The sequence below is a fragment of the Alternaria arbusti genome (assembly GCF_024043155.1).
Source record: "Alternaria arbusti strain BMP 1465 chromosome Unknown scaffold_20, whole genome shotgun sequence".
Taxonomy (NCBI): domain Eukaryota; kingdom Fungi; phylum Ascomycota; class Dothideomycetes; order Pleosporales; family Pleosporaceae; genus Alternaria; species Alternaria arbusti.
Window position 1 is genome coordinate 199,131 of NW_026249960.1, and position 7,366 is coordinate 206,496.

The following is a 7,366-nucleotide window of genomic DNA, read 5'->3' on the forward strand; positions in this document are numbered from 1 at the left end:
ACGACATATCCAACATCGGCGAGGCGCATTGGCATGACGACTCCCGCCCTGCGCTCCCATCCGACGATGTATCTCCGTATCTCCTGCACACGGCAGCCACCCTCGATCTGAACCGCCATCCGACACGCGCCATTGTCTGGTGAGCGGGCCGATACCGATCTGAACGTGCATGATGACTTGCATGAGTAGACTCCGCAGCAGCTGCACGTAACATTCTTTCTGGACATTTATATATTTGCTTTTTGGGTTCCATCAATCTCGCCTCTGTTCTATTCCCACCACCCACGTCGATCAGGACAGCTTTTTATTGTTAGAGAGAGAGCGAAACGCATTGTTACATGCGCAGCAACAACTGCACACGCGAACGGCAACGAAACGGAAGGCTTCTTTTCCTTTGGACTCTTTGGAATTATCTATCATCATCATTGGGCGGCTAGCGCTGAAACTAAGCATTTCGGAATCCATCATTTCCTCCCTCTTTTCCTTTGCGTCTCAGATCTTGTTCTCGCGTATCTCTGGATTAACCCAAGTTACCCGCTGTATGCACACACGTCCGCCCAAGGCTTGGTAGCGGGGACGGAGCAAGTTTTCTCAACTGCAACTAAACTTTTTCTTTTCCTCACACCACTGCACGCCGGACCACTGATATGGGTATACCCAGGGACTTTTTCTCGTTTTCCCCTCCCTTCCCCGTCATCGTTCACCGATCAGACTAGGGGTCTATGCTACGTTTGTGGAGGGTGGTGTGGAGTCGGACGTCGGAGCGCATCTACATCGATGCACGCTAGAGCTCGCGAGTTAGGAGATCTTGGGTTCTAGGTCCAAGCCACAGCACACACAACCCTGTCGCTTTGTCGCAATAATCACAATGTATCGGGCCCGCATCGCATTTGCAATCCCATCCATTTCACTTTGCTTTTCGCAGCCGGACCCTCGAGCATACCGTTCATGCAATGGTGGAACTTTGATCTACAGGTCCGCGGCCTTTCTTTCCGTGGCTCTCACCCAACGGCTTTGGATGGTCGCTTTTTCATGTCGCAAGCCGTATAGCGAACAGCCTGCAAGATGACCGTGTTTCGTGTGCTCACTAACGGCACTTCCTCGGTCTAATACTGTGGCGTCGCACGCCCCGCTCCGGCTTGGGAATGGGAGAGATTGGTCCGCACGGGTGCAGCGCCTCAGCCGTTTCGCTCGTGCGGGCTGGCTGCGGTTCGCCGACTCTTGCTCTACCGCCGCCGCCCGCCCCCCAAGTGTCACATATCACGGTAGTAATTGTTTGTAATAATCTGATTGATGATTATCTCACACCGATCAGACAGATTCCAATACCATGGCTCTGTCTCAAACTGTATCGCAAACTCTATCTTGCAGTCGCGCATTATCCCTGCTGTCGATTATGCGGCGCGAGCATTTCAAGGGACGTATACAGATGCGGTGGTTCGGGCGACCGGTACTTTCACAGAGGCAAAGAAGAAGCAACAACAGATGTCTTGGACGTCAAGGGTAACTCCGTTACATGCACGAATAATCATCATACGATCTCTCATGATCCTATTATTACTGCTACATCTAACGGAACCCAGGGTTTCCGGAAAGGGTATCAATATGCGCAACATCCAACCTGCATACCAAGTCCAAACCCACGATCTCTAGTCGCTGCCCAATTAGCCTCAAATGCAAAATGCAATGCAATGCAAGTAAATCAGTATATAACGCCTCAATCTCCAAGTCCATTTTCCTTACAAAAAAGAGTGTGAGTGGGTTGTTCAAAAAAGGTGTGTATGTACTACGCGATCCACGTGCTCCCCCTCTGCATGAAAAGAGGGCGCCTCATCGCACGTAGAAAAAAAAGAAGCAAAGAGCATATGACACGGGCGGGTAAACCTACGAACCTAGACTAAACAATTGCCAAACGCACCTGCCGTATGCGATACCACCTGCATAGTCCCAAGGCGAATTGAATGAATAACTTGAAATAGTCATATTTTCACCGCTTCTCGTTGTTGATTAACCCCGTTGCGACTTCGCTTTCGTGTTCGCAATAAAATGCTCATGACCAACGACTTAGCGGCTTTTCCCTCACCGCAACAACAGCAATAATGACGGCGGAAAACGTATGCGCACGACGGGGAGCGGCACATGTTGTCATGTTTACTGCACGATTGTGAACCCTTTATCTGACTAAAGAAACTATCATGCATCGCTCTCTATCAAGGTTAACCGCCTGGCAAGTTCCAACGTCTGCCCAAATAGGCAATAAATCACGCCAAAAAAGCAGAGAACAGCACCCTCCAACATCCAATATGGTTACGCGGAGCTACTGCACGCAGAATCTGGTTCACTAGCAACGTTGACAGACGTACTTGTCCCTGGCGTGCTTGCACAATCGACACTGATCCCCAATCCCCCCCGGCGCTACCTGCGGCTCGAGCGAGCTTGTAGTGCGAAGCGTGCGAAGGCAGAAAAAAACGTGACGGCGGGTTCCGGTCAAGACGATCAGAAGTAGCGCGGACCCTGAAGCCTCGAAAGTTGGACTAGCAGCAGAGACAAGACAGAAGTTATTGATGACGGGTGTTGAAGCTAGTGCTAGTTACGGTACCCACGTGCTCCGTTGCAAGCTAGAGTGGGACGCTGCTCGGAAGCTTTACGGCGGGATGAGGTGACGTACCGGACTTGGTGCCGGGTTTTGGAGGGGCTCGGCTTGTCGATGTACGTACTACTGTACTTGCTTACACTATGGATGCGACTAAGGAGGGTGCGGTGAAGGTGGATTCTCGTACGAGATTATTTTTGGGCTGGGAGGCTGGGAATTTCTGCGACAAATTGTTTACTGAGCGCGTGCTGCGGTTGATGTTCGGAATTGTCTGGCATATCGTACGTGTTGGACAATGTGTGCATGAGTAAGATGCTGATGCGCTGGTTGCCGGGTGCAGGCACGTCGATCATTTGGGGTAACCTTGTACGTGTTGGAGGTCGCAACGTACAACTCCTTCTTCCCATTCGCGTATGCTGCACTCTCCAAAGTCGCAGTCCTGCTGCATGGACTCCTTTTCCTATTCATCTACTTCGCGCAGCGTCTACTGCAAAGTGCACTGTATCCTGTCGATCATGCATCATTGCTGAAAGTGACCTGTTTTCCGCCAGTCATCGGACCTTTCTCCATTGCCTGTGCAGCGGTCAAGGGAAATTTCATCATTTGATAAACTTGACAAAGCAGTAGACGGCGATGTCCCACGGGTCCCGAGGCACACACCTAGAAACGGCGAACATGGCACGGAGTACGAGTAGAGTTTGATACGGTGAAGCAACGTTGGGCAGCAACGAGCATTTCTTTGGTTCAAAATGCTGGGAAATGAGCTGGAAAAGGGCGTCATTGGGGTGTTGCGGAGGAGACTCCGTTGCGTGAACTTGTCACGGGTGGTGCTGCCAGACGGGATAAGGTTGCGGCACATTCGCTTTCCATCGGCAACTTCAGCTTCCTGGGGGGCGCGTGGTTGCCATACCTTGTCTCGCAGTCGCCGAAGACCTTGATGCCTCATGCTAGGAGTACGACAGGCTTGTAGCGCATGCGACATCGTATTTTGACTCTTGAGGCAAATCCGATTCATGCTGCCGGTGATGTCGAATGATGTGATTATGTCGGTTGTTGATGCCGATTGTACGCTAGACGCGACTCGACGATTAGGTTTACACACCTGGGTAACCTAGCACGTGTTTTCGCGGTTGCTTTTTCTTCTTTATACTTTGTGTATATACTCGGAGTAGGCGCGCGCGTGGGTCTAGACAAGAGTCAAACTTGTTTGCACTCGTATTCGACTATATTCAGCAACTTCACCGGTACAACGACCCGGCCATACAAAGTCCTTTGATGCGGATATCTCTGATGTTGACACCTGGGCAGTTGCCAAGATGGGTAGGCGTGTGGAAGGCGGGCGGAGGAGATACCCGCAGATCCCACAACCCCATACAGACATCGCTTTCGCGTCCCCGAGTAACCCGTGGACCGCGACTGCGGACGTATCACACCGACGGGCAGCCCTGTGTAGCGAAAGAGAAGGTACATGACACAACCACCAAGCTTGCCTTTAGCCTTGAGAAAGTGAGGCTCCCTCAACGGTAGCCGCGTCGGTAGGATCTCCAAGGCGTTACTAGCAGTGTGACAGGAAGATGTGCTCAGATCCGCCTTGCAAGCCAAGTCCCCATCCAGGCCATCAACCCCAACAGCACATGCAGTCGCAACACCGGTCGTCGAATCAGTATCCCACGCAGGCGAAACGTTGACAAGAAAAGTAACACCAACCGCGCTGTGCTTTCCCGCTGACTGAGTCTTCGCCAATCGAACGTTTGCTCCCTCACCGATTAGACAGGCAACGCATCGGCTAGAGGCAGCTCCCACAGGAAAGGCCACCTACCGCGTTACTGCAGCCGAAATTGTAACGGGATACCCCGCAACGGTTCATAGGTGAGGGAAATGCAAGATGCGCATTATGCGCCTATTATTAACATTGTCTCAGCTGGCATGCTGCATGTACACCGGTGGGTGGTGAGTGTTGAGTATGCACGATAGGGCCTTTTGACTCCGATTCCTGTCGACGATTGCTTATCGCAAACAATTGCATGGCGACTTGGAGACGTTCTCCGGCATGCCACTTTGGTGACGATAGCCGGTAAGCAGCTAGGGTCTGGGGTGCAGATAGTGGTATCCGGTGCGGGAGGGGCCCCTGACCCAGCTCTAGCTGCAACATCGAAACGCGCATACAGTGGAGAACCTGTACGGGCGGAGTAGAGTGAAGACACCCTGGAATGTTCTGAGCGTCTTCTTTGCGCGTCTCATCGAGCGTGCAATCTCGGTCATGATCTCCCCGGCTTCGGTACGACTTGTACTTTCGCAGTGACTGCTGCTTGTGCGCTGAGCAGCGGCTGTCGGGCACATTTCGGTGACGAACCTCTTGTTCGTGCACGTATCGCGACGAGCCCCAAAGAGGATCGAAGGCGCAAGCGAACGGCTGATACAACTCGGCCCTTCCACTGATGACGCTCGGATTTCTTCACGACAAGAGGTCCGAGAGATGTGTCGTGCATGGTGTTGAGGAGACTGTGTCAGTTCTCAGTTTACATGGCATGATGAGACGATGCGGCTTGTCCTTCCAATTCAATCAGAGACCTTGTCAATCGTTAGCCTCATTCGTTCCAATAGAGCTTGTCCATGCCATGGTTTTTCGGCCGTACTTTCAAGAAATCGGTTTGCATATTCGCAGCTTTTGCTATGTGCTGTCCGGGTTACCCTTCGAAGGAGCTCGTTACACAACGTCGGACCCCTCAGCGGTTCCGGATCTGTCAGACCGCAACTTCGGAGCCTTGAGCGCAGCGGTATGCCTGCACCGCGCATGCACAATATGTGATATCCACATAACGAGACACGGCTTCTGTCGATGTTCGAGACAGTGCAGGGACCTGGTGGGGCTTTCGCGATGGCGAAATCTGCTCAAGCATGAGCGACCTCGCGATGCCTCGCATCGACTAGTCAAGGCAATCACAACACCTCGCTTGTCGACAGCGACAGTGCCCTGAACACCTGCAGCTGGAGTTTCGTCCGGGTCGTCGCAGCGGTCAGCGAGCCGTGCGAGGACGCCGACATGGTACCTTGATGCCCAACGGACGATCAAGGCCGGCCTCAAGACGGACCGCACATTGTGAGATACGGCCGAGATGCCAATACACGGCTTATACGCCGGGACCGCTTCGCACATCATAAGCAAGTCATCCAAAGCCAAGGCTAAGTCGTTCTGACTGTGGTGATGCCCAACGCAAGCGACGAAATGTGGAACTGAGCACATTGCGAAACTGCAGTCCTGGATCCTCGTGGGTTGTTGTGGAAGCGAGGATGTGTGGCGGAGTCAGACAGATGTCGTGCAGTAGAGAGGCCGATGACCCACTGTTAGAAAGCTTGACTAGACGCGAGACGTACTGAATTGTAAACTCGTTTCGAAGTCGTTGCGAATTTCGAGATGGCTGCAACGAGAAGTCTGTGGTAGGCAGACTCGATGAGAAGATTAGTGATCGAGTCTGTAAATCCACAATGGCGGCAGCCCAACTGAAGAGGCCATGGTGATGTGGCGTAGACATATCCACTAGACTTCTGTTTGGCGTAAGAGGAAAGAGCACGTAAAGAGAAGAAGAGGTTTTGGAGAATACGCATACAATGAGGTAGCTGCTTCCAAGGTTGGTAGTTCCTTCCTCCAGTCTGTGAACCACTTCGTCATCTCACCAATCGTCACTTCCTAAAGTCATCAACGGCCGACCACTACAAGTTTCCTTCCAGTTCTATCACCACTTCTGACTCCACTCCTAAACCAAGTTGTCAAACTCGCAATAGCTTCATAGCAATCATATACCCGTGCTAGTCGCATTCCCATATCTCAATTTCTATTTCCGAACCTCAGCTTTGCTTTGGCAAGTGCAATGCGCACCCAACACATGGCAGTGTGGGGAAGCAGGAACGCCATGTCGTTCTGTGCGATTGTGACTCCCACGAGCTTCGACTGCCTATCGGCATGCCCACAAGCACGGAGCGCGAACGCCATACTATGAGTATCGTACTACCATCAACCTACGCGAAGAACTTTGAGTCTTTCGCCAACGTCTGTCACCTACACCACCAATATCATTACCTACGTTATCATGGCTCTGTAGATATACGCATCACGCAAAGGAGAAGTAACACACTCTACCGCAACCGCAAAAGGCATGAAGACGAGAAAGAACAACCATGTACCGCTACACTTCCGCACCTCCCTCCCACCACTCACACACCTGCCTGCGTCCTCCCCATTACCCGCACAACCTCACCTCGCGTTCTTACGACACAACTTACATGTCCAGACCCTACCCGTACACAGAACCACGTCGCTACAATTCCTACTACGAAACCTCGTACGCACGACCCAGTACAGCTTCCAGACAAAGCACTTCGTACAGACCAAACACTTCGCACCGACCCTCTCAAACAGAATATTGGAGATACGTCAAGCCAGTTCAAACACAGCAGCCAGAAAGACCACCGCGCAAGAGCAGTCTCAAGAAAACGGAGGGCAGACACGTTCATTTCGATCTGCCGCCTGCTCAGGGGACGTCGAGCAGGACGGTGAGGATTGCGGAGGAGGAGAGGCAGAGGGAACGGGAACGTGTTAGGGCGAGGGAGAAGGAGAGGGAGAGGGAGAAAGATCGAGAGAGAGACAGAGATAGAGGAAGAGAACGGGATAGAGAAAGAGAAAGGGAAAGGGAGAGCAGATACATACCACCACTACCTCGACCCCCCACCCGACACTACGACACCAGCGACAAAATGCCTAAGAAGCAATACGCC